A 12,858-nucleotide genomic window follows, 5' to 3' on the forward strand; every position below is an offset into this window, starting at 1 on the left:
TGTGTGTGTGTGTGTGTGGTATGTGCATGTGGTGTGTGTGTGTGTATGTGTGTGTATGTGTGTGTGTATGTGTGTGTGTGTGTGTGTGTGTGTGTGTGTGTGTGTAGTATGTGTATGTACAAAGAAGTAGCTAGGTCCTGTTCACCATGTTTTTTCCCAGATAATACACTTATCAAGTGTGACATGGTGATGTAAGTTGTCACCAATTTTTCCTGAAATGCATTAATTGAATATGCTAAAGAACAATGTTAAATCCAATTCAAAAAATAGGAATCTAGATGATTTTTTTTTTTGTGCTTTCAAGAGATCCAGGTCAGGAAGTGCTATACAGAGATCAATCAAATGTTTGCTGCATGAGTACATACATTATAAGGGAAGTAGCAGCTACTGCCACATGGCATTGCCTATTTTACATAAACATTTTCCAAATTAAATAACATGAATATATTCTTTCTGTTATGTACTCAAAAACATTTTGAAATGTAACAATTCTTATAAAACATTATAGCCAGTATACTAGCCTCTGTGTTTGAGTTCCTTTTTTTGAAATTGTTATGTATGTGTTATTATTTCATAGTACCTAAATTGTATATCACTCAAGATTTTTGTCAAATATACACACTTTTATATTTTCAGCAATTTTTCAGAAATATTTTACCACACATATTTGAAAAATATGATATAATTTATATCTGATATTCTACTGTATCAGAGGAAATACAGCTAACTAATTTTTACAACTAAATAAATCCTTTATACTGATAATGAATCTGAATCTCTGGAAGTTCAAATTTTAGCTAAGAAGTAGAATCCCTCTTTCTGGTTTGTGGTTTCTCAATCTGAAAACCTATAATCTTTCTCCGGGCCCTGCTATATTTGCTCATCTAGCCAGAGCACTTAGATAGCATAGGACTGAAGATAAATCAATTCCACTGGATGCTTTCATTGGCCTACCCATTGCTAAGAATGAACAATCTTAGAGAGAGAAGAAAAAAAAAACAATGTTAAACAATTAGAATTTAAATGGTTACTACCAATTCCCTTTCCATTTCCTAAGGATTGCATTGATTAGGATCTTTGAAAACTTCTTGGAAAATACCTCATGGAAAAAAGCATCAATCTTTATTTTGACTTATACTAGTAGTTTCTTTTGTTTTGACATCTCCTAAATATTACATATCATGATTAGTTAAATGAGTGTGTGTGTGTGTGTGTGTGTGTGTGTGTGTGTGTGTGTGTTTATTTTCTGTGTGTGCAAAAAACATATTCTTAATGAATTCACCGTTTACCAGTAGGAAAAACACTTTTTTAATGCCTCTGTTCTAATAACTCAAAGTGAAGCTGGAATAGCCTCACTGGCTTTCTGATAAAGAATATAGATAGAATATAGGATATAGATATAGAATATCTCATTAGGAATGTAGAAAGAATTTAGAAATTCTTTTATTTCTAATCTGTTCCTCTTTTGTGGGTATTTCTCATATTTATCAGTCATACTTCAATTTCTTGAACTGATGAAGTTAATATGCCCATTTTCACTTCATCCTCTATTCTTTACTATAGTATGTGTTCTCTTATGTTACTTTTAATGAGTTGAGTTCCTCATGTTGATGTATATAAAAAATGGAATTCTTCATTACCAAAATCTTTGGAAAACAAAAGAATACATTTGGATTGTTTTTCCAACTTTTGAAATTGCTTGGTTCATTCTGTTTTAAATATCAATATTTTTAAATCATGCATTTCACTGCAAAGGATGACCTGGCATTCCAAATATGTGAAAAATGCTTTATTAGAAATGTAGTAAAAACTCTTTTAAAGAAATGTGCTTTTCTTCTGGCTGCATGAGTTCTTCATATTAATATTTTAAGTGGGCAGTATATTTTGAATTTTCTATGCGTCATAGAAAAAGAGAATTTAAATCAAAAGTAAACTGACTAAAACAGGAAGATAAGCCCAGATTTTCTTCATGTACCAAAATTAGTAAAGTGGGGCCCAGTCAGAGAGAAGCAGTGGGGGGGGGGGTTGGAGGGGTGTTTCTTACTAACAGGCAGATCTCAGAGAGTATCTATGTTCTAGGAGCCATTCTTCAGAAGCTAGGAGTTGTTCCATGCAACTGAAAAAGACCAGGAAGCATAATCCAGGCTAGTGTCTTCAGCAGATTGAATAGTATTAATTCTGAAAAAATAAAATGCTTAGTCAACAGGCTATAAAGCAGTGCCACAAAGGCTAATGACCTGAGATCAACCCTCAGAGCCCATATGGTAAAAGGAGAGAAAGGAGAAAAACAACTCCTACAAATTGTTCTGTGACCTACACACACACACACACACACACACACACACACACACACACANACACACACACACACACACACACACACACACACACACACACACAAATGCACAAGAAATTTAAGAAAAAGAAGACATAACCATTTGCCTGGATTTCTATACACTTACCTGAGAAGATATTCTAATATAACTTTTTCCTTCAGATTTTATCACAATAAATATGAGGATATATTACAATTGATGCATATTTTACTGTAATACTCTTTTCTATAGAAATGCTATGAAATATTATGAGCCCCTCATCCTTAGAATCCCAGAAGTGATCTCAGACCTGAACTATATCTTCATGAAGTTATCTGTTGAAAAATGGTCTGAAGCTCCGCACCAGGGCAAGTAGAGCATTCAGGATTGCCATTGAAGAGGGAAACTGTGCCTGTGGTAGCCCCAACTCTCAGTCAGTGATGCTTACTTCCAGATCCCACCCCCACCCCCTGAGTGAGACACCAAGATGCAGATTGAGGCAAAAGCAAGAGGTTTATTTTCTGATGTGTTGCAGTCAACCTCCAATTTGTCCCTCGAGGCGAATTACTAAAAAGGTGACCCCGAATGGCTATTACAAGCAGTTTTTATACTCTTTAGGGGTATAGATTCCATCAGCAAGATTACGTTTAAACTTACTGGCTAAACCTATTGACCTTTAAATCTATTGGCTAGCAAGTATGACATGCATTTGAACTCTACCTGGAATTTTCCAGAGGGTCCGGTGGCTATCAGTCAGTACTTTCTGAGAATATTTTACTCAAGAATGATCTTGTGGGTGGAGAATGGAATTTGGCCCATATCCTCCCCCCGCCACTCCCCTCCTCACCCACTCCCTACTTCTTGGCCCTGGCATTCCCCTATACTGAGGCTTATAAAGTTTGCAAGACCAATGGGTCTCTCTTTCCAATGATGGCCAACTAGACCATCTTCTGATACATATGCAGCTAGAGACACGAGCTCCAGGGGGTACTAGAAAGGGGTCTGCAACCCTATAGGTGTTTTTCTTTTTTTTTTTAACATTGCAAAATAATTCAGAGCTCAGTCTCCCATTTTTAAGCACAAATGATAAGCTAATAGGATGGGACTCATTTCTACCATTCAAGGGCCTGGACTGAAATAAATTCCATCTGTCCCAGGCTGACTTTGAGCTCAGGAATCTGAAATTTAGCTGAGTGGTATCTCCTTCAATCATCACTCCCTAAATCTCATTATCTCCTTCCTTAATATCTTTCTGACAAATTGGCTCATAGTACAACTGCTTTTGTTCTTTTAGATTTGTGAAGCCTTTCATATTATTCATACATATCGCATCCTTATATATTGCATAGTTGAGAAATTTTTTATACAGTGTTGAACTTATGTTTTCAGAGTTCTTTCTCACAGCCTTCGGAGCTGTCCTGAATATCCTAGGTTTTGACAATTTGCTAAGACATTAACCACACCATCAACTCCCACACTCATGTTGTCTCTGATTATCATGAAGTCATTAACCTTAACAGGGAGGACATTCCTTTAAGGAAGAACATAAAATATGTATATTATTATACAAATAAGTTTTATACCCACAGCAGCCATTAATATTCCTGGAAGCCCACACTTGGTGGCTTTGTTCCAGAGGTGTGGGAACCATATCATTCTACCCCCCCTACCAAGGCCATGCCAGACATATCTGCTTTACCTAGAAATACATATTTCAATGATAAAAATTCTTGAGTAAATATAGCACAAGGCACTTTCTTGATGGGAATCTGCTAGGTTTCAGTTTTCAGTTTTTGAATGTGGGTTGAGCATTCCTGGGCAGCAGCAATATCACCCAGAAGTGTCTTTATTCAAGTAAACAACTTTTGCAGCAAAGCTCTCTGAATACAGTACTTCTCTAGGTACAATTTCTTCTATTCTAACAGCCACAACTGTCAAACACAACTGAGGTAGGTTGACTTCATTTGGCAGAACATCAGAATTTCAGGCCCTGCAAAGATAAATACTTTGTCTGAGTTTTACATGAGATTATAGAACTAGACTCTGGATTTTGTTCCAAACACTCCATTCTCATTCTGATGTTCTTCAGATTCAGTTTAACTTTGTTTTTTTTAAATTCTGTGTCATAGAAACAAAGGCCAGTTCCTATATTATATTCATTAGACTTCAAAGTAAGCATCCACTTAATTAAACACAATGCTTTTTATAATGAAGGATTTTAACTTTTTAAGCATGGATGGTCACAGTTGTGAAGTTGTACATAGCTTATTCCTTTTGTTAAAAGTACTATAGACTATTGAATTTTAAACAAAACAAAGTAAGATAAATTTTCCTTGGCAAATTTATGGAGGAGGACTGTGGCACTGTCATTTGTTTTACACTTTGCATTTTGTAAACTTAATAGGATGAAAATCTCCCATGCAAAGTAGAAAAATTCCACAATAATAAGTTATAGATAGATAGGAGGAGAGATACATACACTGGTTATATTTCTTATTATTGTCACAACATACCTGCTGGAAGCAACTTCGACAAGGAAGTATTTATTATGTCCTGTGGCTTTATAGCTGCAGTCCATCATTGCTAGAAAGGTGGGAGTCCATGCTGGCAGGGCTAGTTTGATTGATTCCATCATGGTAATGTGGGCGTAAAAGAGTGTATGGTGGCAGAAACTTTGGACCTGAACACCTCAAATCCCCTGAGCTAAGGAAGCCCAGTGTAGAAAACAAAATGAGCCTGAACTACAACCTTCAAATATCTGTACTAGCCAGTCTTTATATCCAGTCTTCTCAAATATCTCTGAAGTTAGTGTCACTAGCTGGAGATCATGTGTCCCAACATATAAACCTATTCAAAACATAACATTCCCCCACCTGGATACCACAGGCTCATGATCATCTCATGATAAGAATATATTTAGTCAAAATTGAAGAGTATCCATAGCCTTATACTACTCAAACTATCAAAGCCTCTTTTGGGATTTAGGTAAAGTCAATACAGGTTACCCATTCTCAGTGTGCAGTGTCATGGGAGTAAACACTTCCATTCCAGGAAGGAGAAACAAGAAGATAGACAGACTAGCTCAGACCAAAGAAAGCAGTAATGAGACTTGATAAAGCAAGGATCATACCCCACAGCTTCATGTCTGAGATGTGGAACCGAGGACAGGATTATCTATAGTCAAGTGTACCTGAGAATCCACACCCCATGATAATGTCATGTAGAAGCACATCTCTTGAACTGTTTCCACATAATAATGCAGCCCTCCTTAGTAAACATCATACATTCTAACATATCCAATATCCTCTAACATCTCAATATTATATTTCATGTTCATAGCTTCAGAGGTAACTCCTATGGGCTTTCCATGGGGAATTTAAACCTGCTCCTCAATGACTGGCCTTATTTGCTTTTCTCTGGAGCTCTGGTAAAAATATTGGAAACTTTTATTGTACTTCTTGGCAAACCCCAAATCATGTGCACGATTGATAATTCTGAGACCAGCTTAAAAAAATTCTAGATCCTCTTTACCAACTCAGCATCAGGGTATGAGTGTCTGCTTGGGTGAGCTGAGAGCATTTCTTTATGTGGTCCTGTTTGAGAAGAACACAGTGCAGGTTCAACCCTCTCAGGCTTCTCCTTTTGAAAGTAACTCTTTCACCACCTGGAGTTGGGGGCACACAGGCTGTAGCTTGTGGGTGGATAGAGTGAGAAGTGGGGAGACCCTCTAGAAAGTACTAGAACCTGGGAGGTGAGAGTCTCTAAAGACTCAAAGGGATGATCTTAGTCAAAATATTGGGGAAAGGAAACTTTAAATAAGACCCCACTTCCAGTAGTAACCCTGTTCCTCAAGTAGGGAACAGGGTCACTAACACCCAGTCAAAATTACTGAGCCAAAATTGTTCCTGTCTTAAAGAACTGTAGGGACAAAAATGGAGAAGACTGAAGGAGAGGAGGTCCAATGTCTGGCCCAACTGGGATCCACCTCATGGGAAGACACCATGGCCTGACACTACTATGCTATGATGTGCTTATAGACAGGAGCCTGGCATGGCTGTCCTCTGAGAGGCCCTACCAGCAGCTGGCTGAGACAGAAGCAGACACCCAACCATTGAACTGAATTCAAGAACCCCTATGGTTGATTAGTGACACTGAAGGGGGGAGCTACACCATAGGAACACCAGCAGTCTTAATTAACTCACACCCCAGAGAGCTCCCAGAGACAGAGCCACCAACTAGGAGTATACACAGGCTGGCCAGAGGCCACTGGCACAAATATAACAGAGGTCTCTCTGGAGAGGCCTCAGTAGAAGAAGACATACTTAATCCTCCAGAGACTTGAGGCCTAGGAAAGGGGGAAGTCTGAGGGGAAAGGGACTATATAACAAGTAAGCAAGCAATGAATTTAAAAATAATCAAGGATAATAATATGGAAAATGTTGGAGGGAGGATTGTTGGTCCTTGTGGAGTACTACCTTAGAACTTGCATCACATTGTGAATTTTCAGTCCTTTGGGCTGTATTTTTGCATCATACAGACCTCCCTAATTTTATATGTCATAAAAAATGACTTAAGCCATATTAAAGAAGGCATGTTAGTAAAGCTGTAGGAACAAGCCAAGTAGAGAAAGCAGGTGTTCTAGAAAATGGAACACATTAACTATAAAATTGGATTTAATGGTGAAAGAACAGGACAAATTACACATAGCTACAGATTACACGTTGTTGTTGTTTGTTTGTTTGTTTGTTTGTTTGTTTCTCTTTCATATATTATACCCATACCACAGTTTCTTCTCCCAGCTACTCTCTCCCTCACTTCCTTTCTCCCTCAGATTCACTCCCCCTCTGTTTCCCTTCAGAAAATAGCAGGCCTCCCAGGGATATTAAGCAAACATGGCATATCAAGATTCAATAGGCATATACCCTCATACTGAGGTCAGATGAGGCAACCCAGTAGGAGGAAAAGGGTCCCAAAATCAGGCAACGGAGTAAGAGACAGGCCCTGCACTCGCCAGTAGGAGGTCCACAAGAACAACAAGCTACACAACCATAACATATGTGCAGAGGACCCAGGTCAGACTCACACCAGCTCTCTGATTGTTGCTTCATTCTCTGTGAGCCCCCAGCGAGCCTTGATTATTTCTGAATCTGTCCAGTGTGTTTCAATCACGAAGCTACTATGAAACGACCTGGGTGTGTGCCTCTCTCTTAGATCACTCAGAGAATGTGGTACTTCATCTCATTCCATATCATAGAATGAAAGATGACTGTGATAGTTTGTATATCCTTGGACCAGGGAGTGGCACCATCTGAAGGTGTGGCCTTGTTGNAATAGGTGTGACCTGGTTGGAATGGGTGTGTCTCTGTGGGTGTGGGCATAAGATCCTCACCCTAGTTGCCTGGAAGTCAGTCTTCCACTAGCAGCNTTTGGATGATGACATAGAACTCTCAGCTCCTCCTGTGCCATGCCTGCCTCGATACTGCCATGCTCCCACCTTGATGATAATGGACTGAACGTGAACCTGTAAGCCAGCCCCAATTAAATGTTTCTTTTTTATAAGACTTGCCTTGGTCATGATGTCTGTTCACAGCAGTAAAACCCTAACTAAGACAATGACCATTAAAGGTGTAGTAGAAAAGGAGAAGGAACAAAAAATATTTATTAGAACAGAATAGGGCTTCCAGGAATAAAACAGAATTAATTTGATCTCTCTTTTAATTGTAATTTTATTTCAATACTTAAAGTGTATGTAAATGTTTATTCATTCATATAGCTGCTAGACATAATTAAATTGCCTTTGAATTACTCTAATTTATTTTGCAATCATTTCTTCAGTCATATGCATGTCTAGTTGCTTTATGATTCAGCACTTATCTCTAGTCTCATTGTTTATTTTTTAAGTATAAATCATTAAAAAGCAAAATGAAAATAACAAACAATAATTAGTTGATTGAAAAATACCTACTAGCTTCCAAAAATTCAGTAATGAATATATTGTCCTCTGGAGACTGTAATCCAATATATAAGCCAACAATAGATTGCTGTGATTCCCTTCCCGTGCAGTCTGGTGCTAAGTGATTTGGGGCTTATCAAAATAAAACATTTAATTCAAACTGAAGCTCCCAGAACCTTAAATCACAAAATTTCCAAAATATGTTCTAGGGAATTTTTAAGCCTTATTTTATTTTATGTATGAATGTTTTGCTGACATGTATCTATGTGCACCACATGTGACTGTTGAATCTGCCTGGTGATGGGGGTTTTAGGTGGTTTTGAGCCACTCTGTCGGTTCTGGGAATTGAACTTGGGTCCTTTGCAAGAGCACCAAGTGCTTTTACCTACTGAGCAATCTCTCCAACCCTTTACAGATTTTTAATTTACATATAAAACATATTTTACATATGAAACATATTATGAAAAACAGCATTCTATATCAGACTTGTGAACCAAAAAATTAAAGGTTTAGAAATAAAAACATGTCCTGGGTACAACAAATGTAGGCATGTGACATCTCCATGCATGTGACAAAAGCTGAAAGGCAAGTAACAATCATACTTGTTTTTACACAGTTGCTGCTGTTATACGTTTGAAATAAAATATCAAAGTTACTCAGTTATCTGATTGTTCAACTGAAATGTAATATAGAAAACATCAGAAAATATATTAAAAACTATTTGGTTAGTGTAATTTAATGTATTCTTCATGCTTTCTTTAGCTGTTGTCCTCTTTATCACTGTCAGGGAGAGTTGCTCTTGATACCAGTGTCTCTTATTTCCTCTATTATCATAAATCTGGGTCTTCATTTCACCTGTAAGTTGGAGGTAATGGGAATCAGGTGGCGGTCACCCAATTGAGTTTTCCTAGGACAAATTCACGTTTGACTCTTTTTAAGATTGCTTTTTGTGGACTAGAAAGATGGCTTGGGGGTTAAAAACATAAGCTCTGCTTGTAGATTTGAGATTGATCCCACACGTACATGATGTCTCGTAACCATCTGTAACTCAATTTCCAGGGGACTTGATGCTCTTTCTGGCCTCTGCAGGCACAAGTTGTGCGGGTGGTGCACATGGAAACAGGCTTTGTATTAAAGTAGGGAACCAATAACTGATTGTATAGACATCATAATAATCAAAATAGCATCCTTCTCCTCTTCACATTACCAAAGGAACTTAACCCAGAACAGACACTGGGTTCACTTGTTATCAGCAAACAGATTGGTTAAGAGTGTAAGAGTATCATTCTTTTTTCAACAGAGTTTAGGACATTTAATTTGTCCCAAAGTCAACACACACACACACACACAACATACAAAACATCTCTTTACAGCCCTCCATTGCAAATGGAAAATTTAAAAATATACATATTTGTAAGGGAAAACAGTTTTGTATATGGAATGAATCAGCATAAATTCAAAATGTACAGATGAGGATTAGTTCTATCATTAATCTATAAAAGCTTATATGAATAACTGGTCAAAACCAACTGGGTATCTCTTTTGAAATGTTATCTATGTGGATTGAACACAGACCACACAGCTTGATACTGTGTTGGAATGACTTTACACAGCTGTCATTGAACAGGTATCGGAGAAAAAAACCTCACAGTCCTTTCTTTCAAATGAAGAGTGAAAGACTGGGATGGAAGAAGCTACTCAAACTATTTTCTTTCCTGTGGTTAAAAGTCGCCTCTACTCCTCTACCACTTAAGAATCTTTCTCACCTACAAAGCCTCATTCCCTCTGCCCACTGCCTAGGCTCCTAAAACTCTCTTGCCTCCAACAAGACCTCCAAAGTCACTCTTACTCTTAGGTTTGTCTCAGTCCAAGGTAACAGTGTTTCTATCAGTGTAAGTCCCTGCACTTTCTTAGGAGACCAAGGTCACCTGGTATGGTTGTTAGGAATTAAATCAGGGCAGGATAAAGGGGCCACAGTACAACTGAGTCTGTTCTGTGACAATTTTATTAACAGCAATCTGGCTTTTTTTTAGTGGATATTTTATTTATTTACATTTCAAATATTATCCCCTTCCCCAGTTGCCCCTCCACAACACCCCTATCCTATCCACCTCCCACTTCTTCTATGAGGGTGCTCCCCCATCCATCCACACACTTTCACCTGACCACCCTAGAACTCCCCTACACTGGGGCAGGGGGCATCAAGCCTTCACAGGACCAAGACCCTCCCTTCTCATTAATGCCAGATAAGGCCATCCTCTGCTACATATGCAGCTGGAGCCATGGGTCCCTCAATGTGTACTTTTTAGTTAGTGAGCGCTCAGGAGCAGGTGCTCTGGTTGGTTGATATTGTTGTTCTTCCTGTGGAGTTGTAAACCCCTTCAACTCCTTCAGTCCTTTTCCTAACTCCTCCATTGGGGTCCCTGTGCTCAGTCCAATGGTTGGTTGCAGGGATCCACATCTGGCTTTTTATACGTTTATCAGAAACAGAATATAATGGCAATTGCCAGAATCAATATAGGCATAGTCGCCAGGATACATTGAAGTTTTCAAGCTATACAGGGTTCACAAGATTCACGTCTAAGACCAATTGTCCTACCAAGCTTCCAAGCTTCTTTGGCTTCCAAGGGTACATATAAAGAAACACAAAGAGGCCTGGATACTTCACTGCCTGTGGGAGTGCATTAGTCTCTCAGGAACTGGAAGGCGCATTGTATCCCAGGAGCCATGGATTCTAACCTGAAAAACCTATGATGCCTGCCTCTCAAGGTAGTGAGGTCAAGACAACTCTATATTTCCCTGCGCACCAGTCTCTCCATCTTCCAAGGTCTCAGTGGCAACTTTGGCATCTTTCTTGCTATTGAAGTCTACAAAGGCAAACTCTTTGAAAGAACCAATTTCCTAATCTGTGTACAGAGCCCTCAAATGATTCTCTTTGGTGGTATCCTCTGGCAGACCCTTGACAAACAGGATTGGATGGATGACTTCTTGCAATAGGCAATACCCTGGTTCCTTGTAACTCCAGCCTGATTACTCCCGATTTTCATTTTATTACAGGAGTTTATAGCTTCTTTAGCATCTTCAAAGGAAGCAAATTCTATAAATGCATACCCTCTAGATCTGCCATTTAGGTTATGGGTCACTTTGACAAAAGCTGCTTATTCATATATTTCCTGAAGAACTTCTTCTGTTGCACTGAAGAGAATATTTTGTAAAACCAGAGTTTTTGATTCACCACTCCGAGTGCTATTCTCTTCAGATCTCTCTTGCCTTTATCACTTCTCTCCAGTGTAATAGAGTGAAAGAGATCACCCATCAATTCTGGCCTCCCACTTTTCTTCAAAGTCTTTCTCTGTATCTGCTTCTGTCTTGAATTCAGTAAGAAATCCCCTCAGACTCCCCATCCTGGCTGACCAATCTGATTTCTGTGGCATCTTCTAAAACTTCTTTTAATTCATCCTCATTGATGTTGAAAGAAATGGTTTATAAATATGAAAAACTTCATGAAATTTCCTGTCATTCTTGTGCAGGGGCCATGCTAATCTCCTCTGTATCATTTCAATTTCAGTCCAGGCACTGCCAAAGCAAGCAAAGGGGTGCCATCCATATCATTTGTCTTTTCTCTTGTTTAAAAAGTAAAAAAAAAAAAAAAAAAAAAGCAGAGATTTATATTTATGTCTTCTAAACAAGGTAAGGCTAGAAAAAAAAAGACAAGTCTCAATTCCTTCTACACATCAATGAAGTTAGACTTATGTGTCAAGAGTAACTACTTAATTAGTGTGTTTAGCAAAAGCCCGGCATCTTTTTTTTTTATTGGATATTTTCCTTATTTACATTTCAAATGTTATCCCCTTTCCCGGTTTCCCCTACCCGCCCAGAAACCCCCTATCCCATCCTCCCTCCCCCTCCTTCTATGAGGGTGTTCCTCCACCCACCAACTCCTACCTCTCTGCCCTGGATTCCCCTTCACTGGAGAATCTATCAATCCTTCATAGGACCAAGGGCTTCTCCTTTCATTGACACATGACAAGGACATCCTCTGCTACATATGCAACTGGAGCCATTTGTACTCCTTGGTTAATGGCTTAGTCCCTAGGATCAATGGGGGTCTGGTTGGTTGATATTGTAGTTCTTCCTATGGGGTTGCAAACCCCATCAATTCCTTCAGTCCTTTCTCTAACTCCTTTATTGGGGAACCCGAGCTCAGCCCAATGATTGGCTGTGAGCATCTGCCTCTGTATTTGAAAGGCTCTGGCCTGTCCTCTCCAGAGGCAGCCATATCAGGTTCCTTTGAGCATGCACTTCTTGACATCCACAGTAGTGTCTGGGTTTAGTAACTGTATATGGGATGAATCCCCAGGTGGAAGAGTGTCTGGATGGCCTTTCCTTCAGTCTCTGCTCTACTTTTTCTCCATATTTGCTCCTGTGAGTATTCTGCTCTCCTTCTAAGAAGGACCGAAGCACCCACATTTTGGTCTTCCATCTTCTTGAGATTCATGTGGTCTGTGAATTGTATCTTGGGTATTCCAGACTTCTGGGCTAATATCCACTTATCAGTGAGTGCATACCATGTGTGTTCTTTTGTGATTG

The 12,858-nt window shown here is 38.9% G+C and overlaps 1 protein-coding gene and 1 non-coding gene across 5 annotated transcripts in view; one reads left to right on the forward strand and one right to left on the reverse strand.

Annotated features, from left to right (window-relative positions):
• Positions 1–12,858, forward strand: part of Luzp2 (leucine zipper protein 2) — a 371,192-nt gene that overhangs the window by 339,368 nt on the left and 18,966 nt on the right. The gene's annotated exons all lie outside the window — the stretch shown is intronic.
• LOC115031700 lies at positions 11,754–11,858 on the reverse strand. Its single transcript, XR_003837360.1, has one exon. It is a non-coding gene; the product is annotated as a U6 spliceosomal RNA (small nuclear RNA).

Source organism: Mus caroli, chromosome 7, assembly GCF_900094665.2.
Source record: "Mus caroli chromosome 7, CAROLI_EIJ_v1.1, whole genome shotgun sequence".
NCBI lineage: Eukaryota > Metazoa > Chordata > Mammalia > Rodentia > Muridae > Mus > Mus caroli.